At 48.3% G+C, this 21640-nt stretch overlaps 1 long non-coding RNA gene across 2 annotated transcripts in view; it reads left to right on the forward strand.

The window, feature by feature from the left end:
- LOC132534323 (uncharacterized) overlaps positions 1-21214 on the forward strand; it is a 131134-nt gene extending 109920 nt beyond the window's left edge. For both annotated transcript variants that reach the window (XR_009546046.1, XR_009546047.1), the window contains exon 3: positions 20884-21214. This is a non-coding gene — a long non-coding RNA (uncharacterized LOC132534323). The remainder of the gene's footprint in view (positions 1-20883) is intronic.
- Positions 21215-21640: the final 426 nt, after the last annotated feature.

Below are 21640 nucleotides of genomic sequence, written 5' to 3' on the forward strand. Positions count from 1 at the left end.
AATTGAGCTCATTGTGTTTCCTACTGTGTCACCTCAAGGGCTGCTGTATGTTTCACTTATTCCAGAAACCTCTTGAGAACAACAATACAAAATCTTGGCGAAAGACTGTGTATTAGAGGGCTAGGTGGTGGTACATCGAGGTAAGCACATGCATCTCTGTGTTCAAAGACCCTGGCTCAAGTCTCTAGTTCCCACCAGTAAGAAAAAGCTTCATGAGTGGAGAAGCAGTGCTGCAGGTGTCTCTTTCTTTTCCTCTCTGTCTCCCTTCCTCCTCTCAGTTTAGCTCTGCCCTATCAAATAAAAAAAATGTAACTTAAAAAAAAAAAGATCATGTGTGGTCAGTTTTTTGTTTACTGGTTTCTGCGTCAGACACTGTCGCTGCTTCCCATAGCCCTCCATTCTTTGCCTCTGGAAAACCTAACAGTGTGACAAGAACCTCCAGACATCTGGAGAAATAATCTATTATTTTTTAAATCATAACTCATTTTTCTCCTGGGGATTCTGAGTTTGTCTAGTGGTGAACTGCTTCTTGTCTAGAGGTGAACTGCTTCATGCTGTCACCATGAAATAATGAGTTAGTCCTCAAATCTCTCAAAGAGTCAGCAGATAATGTCAGACATGCACTTGTCATCCCATCAGGGAACAAGCATTGACAAAGCAGAGAGCCTGCTGCCCTACATGGGTGACCACAGCATCAACCCCCAGATTTGACATCTGGGAGGTAACAGTGTCCAGCCCTGTAAGTAATCAGTCCCTACAACTGAGGCTGAAGGAATTCAGCTATCTGTGTTTAAGTGATTCTGAAATCTTGAGGCAAATGATGAGGTCTGGAAAGTGGAAACACCAAATGAGAAAGGCAGACAGACCACAGAGTAGACCTGCAGTGTAGTTGAATGGCTCTCCATGTCAAATTTGTGTCTGGGCTACACAGGAAGTTCAAGGTGCCTGGGATTTTTACACAAGGCTTACGGGTTAATTCTGCACTTGCTTTGCTTAGAGCCAGAGTCTGGATTTCTCTGGTCCTTGTGGAGAAGCAGAGCAAGAAGATGCAAAATCTGCAGTGTGTGTGGATGTGGCATGGTGGAAGCCAGAAGCAGGCACAGCTGAAAAGCCTTCCACCTCCTCCCTTGAGACCAGTTGCCTCCGAGGGAGCTCTTGAGAGAGCCCCTTCTCAGCCAGCTCTGCCTCTTTTGACCAAGCTGCTTCTGTTAGACACTTAGCCACCTTTGCACTGGGCCAGTTCAGACATTGTCACCACGTAACCAGATGAATGGATGCCCCACTTATCATGGTGCCCTACCTGGTCTCCCAAGTTCCGTGTTTGTCCTCTGCAATCTGATTCATGCACAGAACCATTGTTTTCTTTCTTTCCTTCCTTCATCTTTTCTTCCTTTCTTTCTTTCTCCATCCCCCCACCCCCACCACTCAACTCAGATTTATGTATGTACTGGGATTAAGCCTAGGACCTGTGGTGCCTCAGGCATGGAAGTCTTTGCATAAGCATTATTTTGCATAGCCATAATGCTATCTCGCCAGTCTCCAAAGCCATTGTGAAGAAAACTGTGTTGAGGGTGGGAGATGGCGCCCAGGTGGTGGTGCACTGGGTTGAGCACACATATTATGAAGCTCAAGGACCCAGGTTGAGTCCACGGTCCCCACCTGCAGGGGGAGAGCTTTTCCAGTGGTGAAGCAGGCCTGCAGGTGTCACTCTTCCTTTCTCCTTCTCTATCTCTCTCCACTTTCTGGATTTTTGACTGTCTCTAGCCAATAAATAAATAAAGATAATGTAAAAAGAAAATTAAATCTGTGCTGGGCTCTGTCACTCTTCTGTGAAGGTTAGGTACCTCAACAGAGCCAAGTTTAAACTTTGAACCTACCCGACCCTTCTCAACCCCAGCTACCATTAGAAAGCAGCTGGAAACTTCCCACTTCCCTTGCCCTGACGGTGGCTCCAGTGTCCATTTCCGTCTGCACCCTTCCTCGAGGTTCCCATTTGGCTTTCACACATGGCCTGGCCTTACAAGTCTTCCTCACCCGCTGCTTCGGGGTCATTCACACTGCCTGTATTTCTCTCTCATTTAAAATTGTTTACTATCTTTATTGAATAGAGACAGGCAGAAATTGAGAGGTAAGGGGGGAGACAGAGACACTTGCAGCCCTGCTTCACTACTGGCAAAGTTTTCCTTCTGCAGGTAGGGGCTGCAGGCTTGAACCTGGGCCCTTGAACACTGTAACATGAGGGCTCAACCAGGCGCACCACCACCCGGCCCCTTCTGCCTGGAATTCTTCCTCACTTGCTTCAAGTACTTAACTGGTAGCACTCAATGTGGCTTTGAGGATGCATGGCGAAGGAAGGCAGGCGTTTGGCCTCCGTGAAGGCTCAGCAACGTTACTGTTACTCCTCTGGGATCTGAGGCCCCGGAGTATTTCCGTCTCAGCTTCTCAGCTTTGTGGGGTAACAGAACTCCTGAGATGATAACCGGCCAGGAGACCCAGGGAGGACGATGCCAGGCCACAGGGGTGCATGACCCTGGCTTCCAGGCCGGCTTCTGGCTCAGACTTGGCCTTGGGTCCAAGGACACCTGGGACTCAGCCCCAGGGCGGTGGGGGAGAGGCCCTGCCCGCGGGGCGGCTTTGTGAGCTGGTTCTCGTTTCCGCAGATAAACACGCGGCGGGGGCGCGACCTCGCTGCATAGCAGATGCCTGACTGCCGCTTGGTGGGGCCCGCCAGTGAGATGATTTACTCCTGTTTTGCATATTAATTGATCTCAAGGCCGCCGGTTCTGGGAACAATTAAGAGGCTCCTCGGGGTTGGGGGGGGGGGCTCCTCGGTGGGGGCGGCGGCCAAGTGGGGGGGAGCTGTGTGTGTGTGGAGTGGGGTGGGGGGAGCAGAGCTGGAGCCCGGAGCCTGGCGAGGGCGCAGACGGGGTCGTGGGGAGAGGTTTGGGGCGTCCAGCTCCAGGGGCGTGGGTGACCACCCACACTTGTATAAAGAGAGCACAAAACAATCTCTCTGGTTTTTGCCCCAGGGTTACCGTTGGGACTGAGTGCCAGCACAAGGAATCCACTGCTCCTGGCGGCCTTTTTTTTCCCCCCTTTGTATTTTATTGGGTAGACAGAGAGAAACTGAGAGGAGAAGGGGGAGAAAGGAAGAGTGAAAGACACTTGCAGACCTGCTTCAGTCGGGGAGCGGTGGCTGGAACCCAGGTTCTTGCACGTAGTGTTATGTGTGCCACTGCCAGGACCTGGGGACACACACAAAAAATTTTGTGACATTTCCATGCAAACAGAGCTCCCGCCCTGCAGGGGAACCCTGCCCAGGGCCCAGGAAGCCAGGAGCAGGCCCAGAGGCAGAGCCAGAAGCCCAGTGTGTCTGAATATCCAGCCTCAGTATTCCCTCCCTGACTGTAAAATGGGGCAGTGGAGGCTAGATGGCATAATGGTTATGCAAAAAGACTCCTGCCTGAAGCTCCTAACTCCACCCCCACCACCAGTTGAGTACTCCTATTAAGAAACAAAGAATCATAAAATGCAAATAGAAGCTCCTGTGACACCTGAAGACAGGGGCTGAAGCACATCCCTTGCAGGTCCCGCCCTTCCCCAGAAGAGACTATAAAGTTGGTTAGACCAGGAAGCCTTGCCTTCATCTTTCTCCTGGGGTCTACATTCCTCCACAGCTTGTCATTTCTTCTCATTTTCTGTCTTCACTTTCTCCCAATAAAGGCTGAAGCATGCTTGGCTCTCTTTCGATCCTAGGGCAGGGACCTCACAGCACCACCACCACTGCCTCCAGCCCTCCCCACCCACTTTGGGCCACCGAGCTGAATCTGAACAAGAGCAAAAGTTACACACCCCATCCTGCTCTCCACACACACACTTACCAGAAGCCTCCAGTAAAAGATGGGCCTGTTTTGCAGGCCTTTGGGAAAAGGCGTTGCTTAATGAATCTGAACTGTGCAGAGCATTCGGCTCTGATGATTCAGTCCTTCAGGTAGGACCTCTTCCAGCCAGACCAAGAACCTTGTGATGAGAATTCCTCCTGCCAATGGACAGCCTCCCCATAGCACCTCTCAGTCAGCCAGACGACCATGAGACTGAGCCCTCACCCCCCTGATCATTACCCATGATGAGCCCTGAACCTTAGTCTCAGCAGAAGGTGGTTCTTTCGAGTATGAGGTTGTCATCTCTCTGGTTCTGCTAGCAACCTGAAATAAGCTCATTTGGCTGGCACCAATCTTGGTCAAGCAGCACTTCAAGTATTGAAGAGTGAGCCTTGGAGTCCATACCCTCGTGAAGTGCTACAACATGGCATCTGGACCTCATCACAGCAAAGCACCTGCCCTGCCCAGCGAGCTCTCTTCCTGGGCTCTCTCTCTTTGCAGCTCTTTTAATATTTATTTATCCCCTTTTATTGCCCTTGTTGTTTTATTGTTGTAGTTATTATTGTTGTTATTGATGTCGTTGTTGTTGGATAAGACAGAAATGGAGAAAGGAGGGGAAGACAGAGAAGCGGAGAAAAAGTTACCTGCAGACTTTCTTCACCACTTGTGAAGTGACTCCCCTGCAGGTGGGGAGCTGGGGGCTTGAACCGGTATCCTTATACCAGACCTTGTGCTTTATACCACCTGTGCTTAACCCACTGCACTACCACCCCAACTCCCAGCAGCTCTTTTTAGAGTTAGACTTCACTACCTTGCTGGTGCATTTTCCCATATCAACTTTAGAGTCATCTTGCCTGATGTCACCTTATTTTAAATATATATATATATATTTAATTGTGTTGATGTGTAGATTCATTTAAGGAGAAATGACATCCTTAGGCTATTGAATCTTTTTTATCCTTGTCGATTAAGTAGATGTCCACATTTACATCTTCTAGTAGTATTCAAAAATACCTCACGTAGCATTTGCATGTTTAAAACAAGCCTATTTCTGGTTTCTCTTTGCAAATGGAATCTTTAATCCATTGTACTTCAGGGCTAGTTGTTGTCGGTATATTGGAGGCCTACGAATAACAGAATACTAATTTTGTACACAGCTGCCTTACTCTGTTATTTTGCCATTTTCAATATATTTTTTTCTTGATTCTCATGGCTTTTTATCTAAGTGGCAAAATAATGAAATAATCTTGAAAAATGATGGTTACCACTCCCATTCCAATTCGATACTAATTCCAATAGTATCTGCCCCTGGCTTTAGGTTAAAACACATGCATGTTGACTTGTTAACATATTTAAAGTTTTTGTTTTATAGCACAGCAAATATTCAGTTGCATCAAATAATTTTAGAATATCAGGTAAAGGGAAGGTCCTAGAAACTTTCAGAGACTGCAAAGGATCAAGAACCAGAAGGGCACTGAACTTCTTACCATCAACCCAGAACACCACATGCCAGTAGAGAACTGCCTTCAGCATTCTGGGGGAGGATGTTTTCCAACTCAGATCTATGCACCCAGCCAAGTTGTCAATCAGTTGTCCAAAAACTGAACTCCCATATGCAGTTTCCAAGGAAGCTACTGGCATACATATGACAACAAAATGAAGGAGCAAACCAATAAAGACGAGGGCTTAGGATCGAGGAAACAAGAGGCCCACACCAGGAGAGAGGAGAAGGGAATTCCCAAGATAATTATCAAGAGAAGTGTTTAGGACTTCTACTCAGCAAAAACCAGCAAAGCAGCTGGTGCAGATAGGAGCTGGAGGTAGATGGCTTTAAGAAAAAGACAGAGCAGGCACGTTATCTCATGCATATATGTGTTGTAGGGATTTACATATATCTGTGTGGAGAATTTGTGAAATTATGTCATAAACTAAGGAAGGAAAAACACTGAAGTAACTACTAACTCCAAGGGAAGCAAAACAAAACAGAATTGCTGAAGACAGCACCTAACTAACCATTCAACGGTGTTCTGTTGGGCAGTGACTAATCTAGATGTGGCCATGAGACTGTAAAAGCTGAGAGTTGATCTAACTACCGGGATGGAATTGGAGGGAAACTGTGGACTGGTGTGTGCGATTTGGTGGGCCAACAGCATTTTTTCCCCAGGCAGAAGCCAATAAATCCTATCTGGGAATAATGGTAAAGGATGACATTTAGAAATGTGGAAGCAAGTGTCAGAAAGAACACCTAGGAGAGTGGAGAGCAGTTGCCTCTGAGGAAGGACCAGGCTATGATTGAGTGGGGAAGCAAGACTACTGCTTTTTATTACCAGTTTCAGGCTGCTACTGGCCCCTTTTTCATTCTGTGGTTAAATCATTTGATAAAGATAGAAATTTAATTTCCAAATGTTCATCTGTGCTCTACCAAAAAGCACCCTTGGTCCTTCCTTGATCTCAGGAATAGGAGCTGATTGAACTTCAAAGAGAACAAGATGCTAGTCCAGCTCTAGCCCAGTACAGCTGTGTGACCAGATGCCAGTTGCTCAGTCTCTTTGAGCTCCTGTTTTTAAAATACTTTGCTTATTTATTAACACAAGATAGATTAAAAGATAGATAGGTAGAATCATGATAGCATCTGCAACTTGGTGGCTGAAAGGCAGCAAGATATAAAGTAGAAGAAAATGATAATGAACAGGAACAGAGCAGATGAGAATAGAGTGAAAAGAAGCTAGGAAGTCCACTGTAGGCATGTTCTTAGTGGCCTATGACTTTTGTAGTTTTTGCTTGAGTTTGATAGCTAACATGGAGTTGGACAAAAATACTAAGAAGATGATGTTAGAGTAGAGAAAAGGGCTAGAAAGTTGGATTAGGGTAGAGAATAGCTCCCAATCTTGAAAAAAAAAAATCTATGAATAAAATTAACTGTTTACCCCATTCACCTGACCCAGATAGGTAGGTAGGTGGGTAGGTGGGCAGGCAGGCAGGCAGGCAGATACATAGACAGCATCATCCTGGCACTGGCAGGAGTCTGCTTTGCCGTGAGATGTTCACTGTAGTAAGTTTCAGTGCTTGCTCCCTCTGTCTCTCAGTCTCTATCTTTCTAAATGAACAAGTCCGCCCTGAGTGGTGACAACAGTAACAAAAATTGAAGTCTACTTAAAACATTATCAACGCTATGGGAGGGAATGCAATTCAAGAAGACAAAGTGAAAAACATTGCAAAAGTACTATATCCTGATTGCAGAAAAGGTGGAGAGTAAAGTTTCAAATAGAAATAGCTAGTAGCTGGAATGTTTCTGCATTATATTTGAAGTCTTTTCTCTGTGTTTAATCATGTCACCCAAACAGGGTAGATGATACTGCAGAGAAAACCAAACACAGATCTCTGTGGCTTAAAAGGACGAATCCAGATCATATGGGTTGGGGTGGCTCTAAGGGGGTTCTGCCAGCCCAGTATGAAGGTGGATGCAGTCGCCTTTTTAGATGCTCTAGGTCAACCATGTTGGTGGGGGGAGCCAGGAGGAGAGTGGTCCAGGGAGGGGAAAGCCAACAATTATATGTGACCATAGGAAGGGACTCAAGTCATCTTATTCATGTGTCACTACAGGGCAGATGGCCAGGCCCAGCAAGGGATGAGGAAGTTAAATCTTCTTGCATCCATGGAAATGGAAGGGAGTCCCTCACCACACACGTACATGGCCACTAGGAATGTCTTCCTCTGCCTCACTGCACACATTTCAGAACTGGCTCACATTGGCCTGGAGTTCTGCTTTTGTTTCCCACCGTTACATCACACAATAGGCATCGAACGCATGTGACAAACACACAGACCTGTTGAAAGATCTCAAGTGATGTGGTGATATAATTCCCCTCTTCCTTTCTCTTCTTCCTCTTCCTATTCCAGCTCAGGGACCTTAGATGTGGTGGCAGAGGTCCAGGCCCCATGTCTCCCCTCCTCCCCCGACCCTCGTGGGATAGGCAGGTTGTGTCACTCCTACTTGGGAGAGCCTGTGCAGCTCCGTGTTGCTGTTTCCTCCAGAAGTCACACGTTTGGAGGTGAGGCCATGAGAACCTGCTGAACTGCTGCAGGATTCACAGCTCCACATGTGGGGTGCAGCTGCACCACGGCTCTGCCGGGGCCTCCTTGCACACGCAGACAGCCAACCCGTGGTGTGAACTCGCGGTGTTAGAAGTGACACCACTGTGGCGCTGGCGTCACTGTCAGCTGTTGCCAGAGATGACACCTGGGGCCTGCAGGGTTGGGTGAGAGCTCAGGAGTGGCAACCCCTCCTTGCCTGGGTTCCAGGGTTCTGGGGAACATCTCCAGGAGGAAGTGAACTTGGTGGGTCTACCTGAGGGAACTGAACTTGAGGAATGCCAGGCTTGTCCATCATGGTTAAACTGAAGCTGTATGGGTGGCCAAGACGCTGCGAGCAGGAAGGAGGTCAGGAAGCCTTACTCTGTGGAGGCCAAGGTGACTCAGAGGGCTGCCCAGCTCCCTTGCCTCCAATAAATTCACATTTCACTGTGTGTCCTGTGCCACGTCTCACACTTCTTTTTTTTTTTTTAAATCAGAAGAGAATTGTTAGGGCTGGGCTGTGGCATACCCAGCTAAGCGCAAGGACTCACACCAGGATCCATGTTTGAACTCCCATTCCACACCTTCAGGGGAAGGCTTCACAGGAGGCAAAGCAGTTCTGCAGGTGCCTCCCTTTCTCTCTCCCTCTCTAGCTCCCCTTCTGCAGTACAATGGGAAAAAAATGGCTGCCAAGAGTGATGGATTTGTAGTGCTGGCACCAAGCCCCAGTGATAACCCTGGAGGTAAATAAAAAAAAAAAGGGGGTTCATTTTTCTAGACCACTGCTCAACTCTGGCTTACAGTGGTGCTGGGGATTGAACCAGCATCCCTCTGGGCTCCAGACATGAAAGTCTGTTGTGCTACTAATGGGTTCTCTCCATGACTCCCAGACAGGCTTGTGCTGGATGTCTGCTTTGGTCATGCACAGAGTGGTTGTGATTTTCACAACTATGTAACAGTTACGGAGGATGTAGAGGAAGTGTAGGCCAATTGCGAAAATGTTACTGACATACTTGAAGTAACTCCAAAGCCATTCAGGATGCAGTCTTGTCAAGTGCTGGGCCGGTGGGCAGATGCCCAGGCTTTTAAAGGAAGGATTGGTAATGCCACAGAAATAACATGAGGGGCTCCTTTCTCCTCAGAAGCCGCAATCATGAGAGGAGGGAGAGGAAATGAAGAGCAGGGCAGGCAGTGGCACATCCTGTTAAGCACGCGTAGTACTAAGCGCAAGGACCTGCACAAGAATCTGGGTTCGAGCCCCTGCTCCCAACCTGAAGGGGGGTCACTTCATGAGCAGTAAAGCAGGTCTACAGATATCTCTCTTTCTCTCTCTCTCTCTATTTCCCCCTCTGCTCTCAATTTCTCTCTGTCCTAGCCAATAAAAATGGCTGCCAGGAGCAGTGGATTTGTAGTGCCAGCATCTGAGCCCCAACCATAACCCTGTAGGCAAAAACAAAACAAAACCTGGATGAGGAAGGCTATTGAACCCATCACTCCCAAGAATGTCCGAACAGGTAGGAGAGTCAAGGTCAGTCCATATTTGCAGATGGAAAAACCTCTACCTGGTGTATCTAACCAGCCTTTTCTAGAAGCAAAGCTGTGAGAGAAGGCAGCTTGGTGCATTCTACAAAAAGGCTTTTCCCCCTCATAGTGTGGATATCAGACCCAACCCACACCCAGAAGGGGCTGGGGCTGGACCAAGGTGCACCACCAAGCAAAACTGGCACACTCGCTTCCTGGCATGTGAAATAAACAACTTGCCTCAGCTTTACGGTTTACAGAACACTCTCTTGATTATGACCTCATTGTCTCCTCACAACAGCCCGGTGACAAACACTTTTATTATTCTCACCTTGCCATTTAGGAGGGAGAGAAGGCATGGCACTAGTACATTGGGCTAGCGCTAAGCCACTTTGCCATCTCACAAATCTCTCCTGACAATTCAGTTGTTTGCTAATTCAATTGCCTGATACTGGGGCTTCTTCCTTCCATGGTAATTTGCCCTCCAGAAGCACAGCCTGGAACTGGGGGTGGAGGGGGGCGTTGGGGGGGTAGGGTTGGGGTTGGAGGGAGACACCCATTGGTTGGCTGGCAGCCAGTCAGATTCTTCTGAAGCTCTAGCCTAAATTTGTATAGTGCTGGGGAACTGAGCCAGATATCAGAGGGAGTGAAGGTGGGGTGTGATGTTAGCCCAAGTCTGCATTGCATATGCCTGTTTCTGAGGTCTTTACAGCAGCCCTTTTGTCCCCCTTACCCTATGACCTCTGCACTACCACTTACCCTGGAGTCTGCAAGCATTGAAGCCTTGAGAACCTTTCTTTCCTCTCTCTTTCTTTCTCTCTCTCTCTCCCTCCCTCCTACCATCCAAGCTAGTTGGGCCTCCTTCCTACTCCATAGAACTTAGGGAGCTCAGGGCTGGATGGTGGCGTGCCCGGTTGAATGCACATGTTGCCGCCTGCAAGGACCCAGGTTCAAGCCCCAGTCCCCACCTGCAGGGGGAAAGCTTTGTGAGTGGTGGAACACTGCTGCAGGGGTGTCTCTCTTTATCTCCTCTGCCCTCTCAATTTCTGGCTGTCTCAATCCAATAAATAAAGATAGTTTTAAAAAATGTTAGGGAACCCAAAGTACTCAGGAAAGCTTCCCTTTAAGAGTAAGGAAGGTGGGTTCAGCTGCAGCTTCCCAGTATGGGGAAAGCCTGGTGCCTGGAGTCCATTCTCTGGAATTGCAAAGGGGGAACTACTGGGCCTGAGCTGGGCTGTTCCCAGGCCTGGGGACATCAGCCAGCGTAGTGTGTGGCCTACCTGGCACTTGACTGCATAGTCCCTGCGCCCTGTGTCCTTGGACTTGGACTTGAATTACCTGTATTAGCGAGCCTCACAGGTCTCCCCGCAGGGTACACACTGGAGAGATGTGTGCGAGTGCAGGCCACATGCCAGGCCTTGTTCCTTGTGTACATGTTTTAGATTAACCCCCGGGGGACCGGGCAGTGGTGCACTTGGTAGAGTACACATTACCATGCACAAGGACTGGGTTCAAGTCCTCCATTTCCATCTGCAGAAGGAGAACTTCACAAACAGTGAAGCAGTGCTGCAAGTGTCTCTCTGTTTCCATCTCTGTCTCCCCCTTCCCTCTCAATTTCTCTCTGCCTCTATGAACACACACACACACATGCACACACACCCCATTATTTAAAAATTATGTTAAAAAATACAGAAATATTCACCCCCAGAGCTCACCTCTTAGGTTCCATGAGCCTTGCTGCCTTGGCATGGAGCTGCAGGTCTCTTGGCTGGAGTGGCCCTGAGCACACACTTTAGACTGTTCCTCTAGCATTGCTGCCCTTGTGGGTCCTAGTTAAGCACCTCCCACCTCCACCTAACTTTTGAGGAGCTGAATTTTGTCACCTCCCCATGATGTGCTTGACCCAGCCATACAGCACACTCAGACTCCTGCTAGATTAGCTCCTAAACAGTACCCACGAGAATGAGCATGGGTCTGACTCTGAGACACTGCTTGAGAGAGCAGGTTGCCCAGGGAATCCAAGGCTATCTTCATAGTCCGCAGGGAGCCTCAGCTCCCCCACCCTCAGTACCTTCCAATCAGAATCCTGTCCCTCCTTCCATGTTTCTCCTCTCATTTGACTCCAGTAACCCTGAAAATGTGGTTGCAAAGGCCAACTCCATCTTCAACCCATCTCTTCCTCATCAGCCCGAGCCTGTCCCCACCTCCGCACAAGACTGAATGTTTTTCCCACATGTCCAAGAGTCCATCTCTCACCTCGTGGCCCCCTGTGGCCCACAAGGGCCCGCCCTCTCTGTCCCCAAGTTGGCTCGCTCACTCTCTGCTTTGGTTCTGAGCCTTCCCCTCCCACACTCTCAATCTTCCCTCATGACCTCGGTTTGCAGAGGAGGGAAACCAAAGCTCAAGAATCTAAAACATCTGCCCATGGGGTGCCACAGGGAACCAGCTGGTGGGGGGAGCAGAGATGCAGTGAAGATAACAGGAGCTCTGTCTCCTTTGTCCTCCTCCTGCTGCCCCCACATGGCTGGTCCAGGGAGCAATAGTACAGGTGAAGCCACCTTGCTGCCACCTCCCCTTCCAGGGAGGGTGTCCCAGCCTCCTGCAGCCTTTCTGTCTCTGCAGGCCATGCAGTTCCACTGGAAGCCACTTCTCTACTCATTCTAGCCATGCTGTCACTTGTCACCTTCACCTTCCTGTCATTTCCAGGAAGCCTGCCTTGTTCCTTGTATCTCTGGGAGTCCTTTCTTTGTGGGAATGGCCTGGTATCGCGTCCTCTGGCTTGCTGACTGACCTCCTGCTGGAGGAGGGCTCCAGTGTGAAGGAAGCTCATACTTTGCCCAGTTTTTTCTTTTCCCTTTTGATAGAGACAGAGAAAAGAGAAAGAGAGAGACTACAACACTAAAGCTTCCTTCAATTCCATGGGGACCGAGGGCTCAAACATGCTTTACACAGAGGGCAAAGCAGTGCACTATCCAAGTGAGCTGTTTCACTGGCCCTTTAGTACTATTTTTAAATAGTGATTTAATAATGATTAACAAGATGCATTGGATCGACCTTCTCGTGGTGCATCCCGTGAGTACCCATTCACTGGGGAAACTGACGATCCTTCCTAGCCGACTGAATCCACATGGATCCCAGTCACTTTCAAAGCCAGCAACAAGCAGCTCCTGACAGCTTTCAACCTGATGCTGTTGACTGGCTACGGAAGAAGGGCAAACACTAGAAGAAGAAGAAGAAGAAAAAGATTGTAAGATAAGAGAGATACAATTCCACACAGTTCCCACACCAGAGTTCCATATCCCACCCCCTCCATTTGGAAGCTTCCCTACTCTTTATCCCTCTGGGAATATGGAGGGTCCAGCTTCTGTAATTGCTTCTCCACTAAGCATGGGTGTTGGCAGGTGGATCCATACCCCCAGCCTGTTTCTATCTTTCCCTAGTGGGGCAGGGCTCTGGGGAGGTGGGGTTCCAGGACACATTGGGGAGGGAAGTCAGGATGGTGTCATGATAGCATCTGAAACTTGGTAGCACAACAGATGACTAAGCATCCATCCTTTTTAAAAGAAATAGTAAGACTATTTTTTTTATTTATTCCCTTTTGTTGCCCTTGTTGTTTTATTGTTGTAGTTATTATTGTTGTTGTCATCGTTGTTGGATAGGACAGAGAGAAATGGAGAGAGGAGGGGAAGACAGAGAGGAGGAGAGAAAGATAGACACCTAAAGACACACTTCATTACTTGTGGAGCGACCCCCCTGCAGGTGGGGAGCCGGGGTTCGAACCGGGATCCTTATGCCGGTCCTTGTGCTTTGCGCCACCTGCGCTTAACCCGCTGCGCTACAGCCCGACTCCCGACTATTTCTTTAAAACAGGATTTTAAGGTAATATGCCATTGACACCCCCCACCACACCCCACCCCCCACACTTCACTTTTCCTGTCAACTGAGTTTGAGGCTGTCTGTAGTAGTCTTCTGGGCTTTCACCCTATCCCTTCCCAGGGATGCCCACCTCTGTTGCTCATACTTGATTTTGCCAGCCTTCCTGCAGTGGGACAGTGGGCTTCCTCCACATCAGGGACAAGCAACCAGGGGAGCCCCCCCCCCCATTCCAGGTGAGGATGCAGACACCTGGGCACTAGTGTCCACATCCCCCTGCTGGGGGCAGCTCTCAGGCTAGGGGCACTGGGAGGGCTGTTTCGCAGAGTGGGTGAGTGCAGGCTGGGGTGGGCTCTGGCAGGAATGTGAAGGGCTCCCCAGGATGTGTAAGAGGAGGGGAGGGCCTGCCAGACAGAAGCAACAGAAGAACTCTTGCCACCTGCAGCAGGGTGGGGAGGAGTGAGGGGTGTGGGGGTGTGGAGATGTGGGGGAGCCTCTGGAGCCATGAAGTAGTGCTGCAGGTGCCATACTTCTGCTTCTCCTTCTCCTCCTTCCTCTTCTTCTTCCTCTTCTTCTTTTTTCTTCTTCTTCCTCCTCCTCCTCTTCTTTTTCTTTTTCTTCTTCTCCTTCTCCTCCTCCTTTTAAAATAAACTTGTATGTGATTCATTTACTTATTTTAAATGAAATCCTCTGTAGGTTTCTCTCCCCCACCATCTCAGTTTCTCTGTCTCTATGCAACATAAATAAATGAATTAATAATAATGGTAATAATAATAATAAAGCAGTAGGAACCAAAATGCAGCCAGAAGTGTGCCTCTCAGGAGGCCAGTAAACCCTGGCTGACCAGGCTCCTGTGAAGGAGAGAGAGTGGATGGGCAGGCGTCTAGCTGGGCTGTGAGCTGAAGCAATACTAGTGTTGAAAACAGAGGGGGCTGGGTACATCACCCAGAGAGAGAGTGTTGTATCCCCCCACCCCAGCTGGGGGCAGGCTCTGGGGCCTTCTATCCCCTGGGGCAGGGAAAAAGGAGGGGGCGGCTCTTGGTGCCCTAATTAAACCGTGGGTACATCTCCCAGCCCAACTGTCACTGTGCATGTTGTGCAAGCCAGAAATGAATATTCCCCCAGTGACAGAAGGAAGTTCTTCATGAAACGGAGCCTGAGGGCGTGAAGGGAAAACAAGCACTGTTCACAGGCAGGAGGAAGTGCTCTGGTGACACCCTCACAGGTGGGTGCTCGGCACCCCCAGCCCAGCAGATGTTAGGCTCCCTGGGGCTCCGAGGCTCTTTTCCTGCCCTTGCCCCTCTGCAACTCTTTACCCAGCTCCTCTGGGGAACCCCAGGTGCCAGCTAAATCTCTTGAAGTCCCAGTTTGCCTGAATCTGTCCCCTGACTGGGGTTCCCTAGCAGGGACAGGGAACTTCCAGCTAGCACCCGGCAAAAGCCCTCTCTCTGTGTCTCTGTGACCTTGAATAAGTCATTTTTACTCCAAGAGCTTGTTTCTTTCTCCCAGTCACTGGGTTCATAACACACTCCCCCCTGGTTGTCACACTGGACAGAGACACAGTATGTATCACTAGAGACCATCAGAGCACAATAAACCAGAGACTGGACTGGTAAAGACCGAGAAAAGTGGAGGCCGGGTTGGGGCACACTTTGTGAAGTGCACATAGTAGGGAGCACATGGAATCCCCCTCAAGGATCTGGTTTGAACCCCCAGCTCCCCACCTGCAGCAGGGATGCTTCATGAGTGGTGAAGCAGCTACGCAGGTGTCTTTCTCCCTTCCTATCTCCCTCTCCCCTCTCAATTTCTCTCATCCTATCCAATAAAATGGAAAAAATGTTGGTCAGGAACAGTGGATTTGCAGTGCCAGCGCCAACCCCCAGAGGCAAAGAAAAAAACAACGAGGGGTCTGGGCGGTAGTGCAACAGGTTAAGCGTACTTGGCACAAAGCGCAAGGACCGGCATAAGGATTCCCGGTTCAAGCCCCCGGCTCCCCACCTGCAGGGGGGTCGCTTCACAAGCAGTGAAGCAGATCTGCAGGTGTCTATCTTTCTATCCCCCTCTCTGTCTTCCCTTCCTCTCTCCATTTCTCTCTGTCCTATCCAACAACAATGACAGCAATAACAACAATAAAAAAAAATAACAGCAACGATGAACAACAAGGGCAACAACAACAACAACAAAAATCAATGAAAAAACCGCTAAGAAAAGTATTTCTTTTTTTTAATATTTATTTATTCCCTTTTGTTGCTCTTGTTGTAGAAAAGTATTTCTAAAAGGACCTTCTCCTTTTCCTGTTATAAAGAGAGATTATCACATGGGCTTAATATCTTCTCAGGGTCCTCTTCATCCATAAAACAGCTGTAAAGCACTCAACATTCATGACTGCAGCTGCTTTGGGGCATCTGTGACCCAGCCAGTTTCCAATATGGCAGCCCTGCTGTTCCACTCCCTTCCTCCAACTCTTCTGTCCTCAAAGTGCCTGTCAGGGCCCAGTGTGGGGGATGGCTCACCTAGAGATGATTTGGACTCAGTATTCCAGTAGCAGTGGGCCCCCTGCAGCCCTGCATATAGTCACTTTGCACCCAGTCTGCCTGGTCAAGTTCTGTGTTGCCTTTCTCTTTTCCACCAGCTTTTCATTTTTGATTGACATTTTCTGGGGCAGGTGTCCAAGCTTCTTCATTTTGCTTCTTCAGCATCCAACACAGTGCTCAGCACACAGGCAGTGCCCAGAACACTTGATGGCCATGCAAAGGCAGACTGGGTGTCACAGGCCAGCAGCAATCACCAGATTCTCTCTCTCCACACCACCAAGATCTGTGAGGCTGAGGGACCTCCAGCAGTCAGGCCTGTAGACAGGACTGGCCATGCACCTTACAGAGCCCACTGCAAATGTGAACAAGAGCCCCTTAAAGTTAGGAATCTCCAGGGCCAGGCTTTGGTGCACTTAGTGAAGCACATACATCACAGTGTGCAAGGACCTGGGTTCAAGCCCTGGCCCCCACCTGCAGAGGGAAAGCTTCATGAGTGGTGAAGCAGGGCTGCAGGTGTCTCTCTGTCTCTCTCCCTCTATCTTCCCCTTCCCTCTCAATTTCTCTGTCTATATCCAATAATAAATGAATGAAGATTTCCTATTTTTCTTTCTTTCATTCTTTCTTTTAAAAGAGTGTTGTTTAAATAAATAGTAAAGTTAAGAATCTTAAGATAGTGACAACAGATCGATTTTCCACAAAACACACAGCCCTTCTGGGCAAGGAACCCTCCTGATCTGGGAGCACAAGCCACAAACCCATGAAGCCACCCTGCCCCTGGGCCTTGAAGGTTAAATTCCTAGAAGACTCCTACCAGAACATCACCAGCCTCCTGCTTTTCCCTTTCTGGGGCCATGCTTAGAGCCTGGTCACACTCAACTGAAGAAAACATTTTCCTTGGTGAGAAAGAGCTCAAACTGCGTGAATTCAGTGGGCAAAGATGTGATCTTTCTTCTAAACAGGCCAATGAAGCTCTGACTAAAACCCGGAATTAGACCCCAGTAATTAATACTCCTCTAGGGTGACTGCTTAGGCCCTTTGCTTCTCCTTTGTCCTGCTGATAATCTTTTCCTTAGCTCTCCCCTTCTTCTTTCCTTTCTTTCTTTCCTTCTTTCTTTCTTTCTTTCTTCCTTCCTTCCTTTCTTTCTTTCTTTCTTTCTTTCTTTCTTTCTTTCTTTCTTTCTTTCTTTCTTTCTTCCTCTACCTGTCTTTTTTCTTTCCTTCACTCTTTCTTGCCAAAACACTATTCTGTTCTGGCTTCTGGTGCTTGTGGAAATTGAACCTGAGACATCTGGTGCCTCAGTCATGAAAGTTTTTTTGTAGAAACATTATGCTGTCTCCCCAACCATGTGTAGATTTTGCCTTAAACCTGGCATGGAGCAGTGACCTCTGGCCCTCCTAGAGCTGATATTGTAGGGGGAAAGATAGTGAATAGTCATAAATAAAGAGACAAATACACAGTATAACCCCAGATAGTGCTAAGACCTCTCTGGGAAGGGAGCTTAAGTTAAAGGGATAGTGTGTGCATTTGTGTATGTGTGTATATGTGTGTGTGTCGGGGGGGGGTTGTTCATAGATAGTAGTATAGTCAGGAAGGTCTCCCTGAGGAGGTGCCTTCTGAGCAGAGAGGCCTGTGTCTGTACCCCCAAGTTTCTGGAACAGCAAATGCAAAGGCCCTGAGATGGGGATGTGACTGGCAAAGGCACTGCCAGGGGTAGTGTGGGAGGCGATGAGCTCATCAGAGAGGTCACAGGGACTCAGCAAGCAAGAACTAGCAGGCCCCTGAGGAGTTTGGATTTGAAACCATTTGGCGATTGGCAAAATCTATTGGTGTAATTAGCAAGTGGCTGTCATTTCCCTTCCCAGAGGCCGGTCCCAAACTCCTTTTCCTCTGCCTGTCTGAGCTCCTAAGTCAGGCCAGGAAAAAGGGACACAGGGAAAGAAGAGGGCGGGATAGGAGAGATAGCATGGTAGTTATGCAAAAAAAAGAAAAGAAAAAAAAAAGACTTTTCATGCCCAAGGCTCCAGGTTCACACCCCCACATGATCATAGACCAGAGCTGAGCAGTGTGTTGATGAAAAAACAAAAAAGGGGCCAGGTGGTGGCGCACCTGGTTAAGTGTACATATAATAGTGCACAAGGACCCAGGTTCAAGTCCTTGGTCCCCACCTGTAGGTGGGAAGCTTAGTAAGTGGTGAAGCAGTGTTACAGGTGTCTGTCTCTCTCCCTCTCTGTCTCCCTCATTCCTCTAGATTTAGCTCTGTCTCTACTAAGTAAATGAAGTAAAATTAAAAGAAAAAAAAGGAAAGAAGAGGTCCTTGGCAATTATCTACTGCTTTGGGCCTTGTATATGATGCTTGAACACTCCTGTCACACCCTGTGGCTTTGTGGGGAGGACTGAAGATAAAAATGCACCTGTAAGGAAAGCCTGACACACAGTAGGAGCCTTCAGGTGCTTGGTAAATATTAGCTGTGAGGACTGCCCCTCTCATTGGTTTTGCAGTGGGGGCTGGCTCACTATTGGATTTAGTCGCCACATCACCAATGTCCCTCCCTCTCAGGTAACAATAGTTCTCTGTTATGGGCATGGTCTCCAAGTGTCCTTCTCAACAGGAGGAGGGGACTCCTTGTATCCCAGCAAGCTCAAAAGAGGGAGCACAATTATCCCCTTTCACAAGCAGAGAAACTGAGGCTCAGGGATTGTGGTATAACAGGCCTGTGGTCTGCCTGGGGATGCTGGAGGCCTCTCACTGACCCTTCCACAAAACAGGAAACTCGGGGACAATGATTATAGGCTCAGCTGGGTTTTGGGAGCCAGTGTTTGAATCCTGTCTGCACTGCTCCCAGGTAAAACTGACTGCTATGACTCAGTTTCCCCACAGGCAAAACAGAGTTATGTGTGAGGGAGAAACCAGATACCACTGTGTACATCAAGTGCAGTTCCTGCCTAGAGCACAGGGAGTGAGCAAATATTTTTTAAAAGATTTTGTTTGTTTGTATGAAACAGAGAGAGGGACCAGAGAATCAATTCACCATATTCTGTGCCAGAATAAACTGTGAGACCTTCTGTAGTCAATTCATTCACTCTATCTACTGTGTCACCTCCCCACTGGGAAGTACATTGAGCCTTATACATATATGTGTGTTTATTCTTTCTTTCTTTCTTTCTTTCTTCTTCCTTCCTTCCTTCCTTCCTTCCTTCCTTCCTTCCTTCCTTCCTTTCTTTCTTTCTGTCTTTCTTTCTTTCTCTCTCTCTCTCTCTTTTTTTTTCTTCAGAATTGTAGATTTGGAGAGAGACACAGAGCTTCCCCTGGTGCACTGGCACAGCCTATGGCACTGGTGTTAAAATCTGGGCTACTCATGACAAGGTACGTCCCCCATCCAGGGAGATATCTCTCCAACCCCTTCATTGTAATATTATTAGAAAGTTGTAACCCATCATTTTCTTTCTTTCTTTCTTTTTTTTTTTTTGAAGACTGAACCATTAATTTGCTTCTATGAGAGAGAAAGAGTGAGAGAACAGAGGACAACTCCGATGTGGCATATGCAGGGCTGAGGGTCAAACCTGGAACTTCCCACATGTTTAGGACACCCGCCCCCTATGGTAAAAACATCAAAACGTCTGCTGGGCTTTTGCTAGGGGTTTAAAACCACAGGTTGATTTAGGTAAAAGCCACAGTGGGAAAGTAGGAGGAACAGTGGTAGGAGCCATAAATCCTTGAACTTAGTTCACCAGCTTTCATACAACATTTGTGAGTCCTAGGAAGCAGCACCACGCAGGGTCCCAGGTGAAAGGTGAGCATGGGGGAGTGGAGAGGAGAAAAGCAAAAAGGGTGAACTCCAGTCAGATGCTTCCTTAAATAGTCTTTCATACCCACAATTCCTTGCATCTGTCCTATGCTGATGATGACAGCCTGACATCAGCCATATGCTAATTATACTCATGTCCCATAATCCAGTTTTGCTCACTATATGTAGAACAAGGTTTCTGACACCAACACCACCAAGCTTGTTCTTCCCTGGGTTCCCCTAAAGGCAGTGAACAGGGTAAAAGCTTGGCTGTGGGCTCCTGTTTGGTGGCCACAGCGGTGTGTATCCCAGGGGCTTCTGTACTGGGTCCTTGAACTCCTCCATTGAAAGGTACAGTTGAAATCAGTCTTGCATCCGATCCAAAGTCAGGACACTCCAGGAATTCTGGGGCCTCATAGCTTCTCCTGCTTGTCTGGAGATATTCTCTCTCTGGAAGTCAGCTGTGCCACGAACACCCTGGTGGGGTCCTGAGGGTTCTGGTGTGCAGGCTTGCCAGTGAGGCCAGGTTGGTTCCTCCAGCCCAGCCCAACCCAGCCCAGCTCAACTCAGCTCAGCCCACTATGCAGCCCTGCCCCCTCCCCCTGTGCTCCCCACCACCTCACCAGAAGCACCCCCCCCCCCCATGCAGAGGATTGGGGAGAAACTAAGGCTGCCAGAGGATTCTTGAGCCTGTCCTGGGGTCTCCAGCAGGTGATCTGAACAAAAGGGGGTGACCCTCAAACCTGATGGTTCCTAGCCTGCACTCCCAGGCTTATCTCTATCTGGCTCAGCAATCTATGGTGTCAAAAAAGACTTGACCACTCCTATTAAATTGTAGTCATATAAATCACTATTTAATTAATATGAGAGGGGAAAATTTGATTGTATGTCTCGAACTTTTTAAAGCACAGACTGAGTCTTTTTTTTTTTTTTTTTAAATTTGTAGATATTTATTTATTTATTTATTTATTTATTTTTTTAATTTTTAATTTAAGAAAGGATTAGTGAACAAAAGCATAAGGTAGGAGGGGTACAACTCCACACAATTCCCACCACCCAATCCCCATAACCCACCCTCTCCCATGATAGCCTTCCCATTCTCTAGCCCTCTGGGAGCATCAGACTGAGTCTTTTTAATACATAGGCTGAGTCTTTGATATGTTGACTCAATTGTTCAACAATTTGTTTGGCTTGTATGTTAACTCTCTTTTCAGCCACCAGGTTCCAGATGCCAGCAGGATGCCGACCAGACTTCCTTGGACAGATGACCCCACCAATGTATCCTTGAGCTCAGCTTCCCCAGAGACCCACCCTACTAGGGAAAGAGAAGCAGACTGGGAGTATGGACCGACCAGTCAATTCCCATGTTCAGCGAGGAAGCAATTACAGAAGCCAGACCTTCCACCTTCTGCAACCCACAATGACCTTGGGTCCATACTCCCAGAGGGATAAAAAATGGGAAAGCTATCAGGGGAGGGGATGGGATATAGAGATCTGGTGGTGGGAATTGTGTGGAATTGTACCCCTCCTATCCTACGGTTTTGTTAATGTCTCCTTTTTTAAATAAATAATAATAATAAAGACTCGACATTGACCTTGGCTGGCATATCCACACTACACCACTCTCCAAGTCAGGACTGATACCAGTCAGTCAGAGGAAGAAAACCTGTTAGTGTCATTATCTTGCACGAATCTGCCCAATCCCGCCTCAGAACTGGCTCAGCACTGAACATGGCCTCTTTGTTGGGAAGAGGGCTTCCTGGGAATCACACCCAGGGCCTCATATTATAGGCAGGAAGCATGCACTCTGCCACATCCACTCTGGTGGGCTACACCACCAGCCCCTGGCCATGCTGTGGCCCCAGAGGCTTCTGGGAGCTCCAGGGCACTTTACTGACCTCAGATTCTCCATTCCCTGACCCAAAACACAGGGCAAAATGCAAAACCTCAAACTCAGATAAATAGCATTCA

The sequence above is a fragment of the Erinaceus europaeus genome, chromosome 18, assembly GCF_950295315.1.
Source record: "Erinaceus europaeus chromosome 18, mEriEur2.1, whole genome shotgun sequence".
Lineage (NCBI taxonomy): Eukaryota > Metazoa > Chordata > Mammalia > Eulipotyphla > Erinaceidae > Erinaceus > Erinaceus europaeus.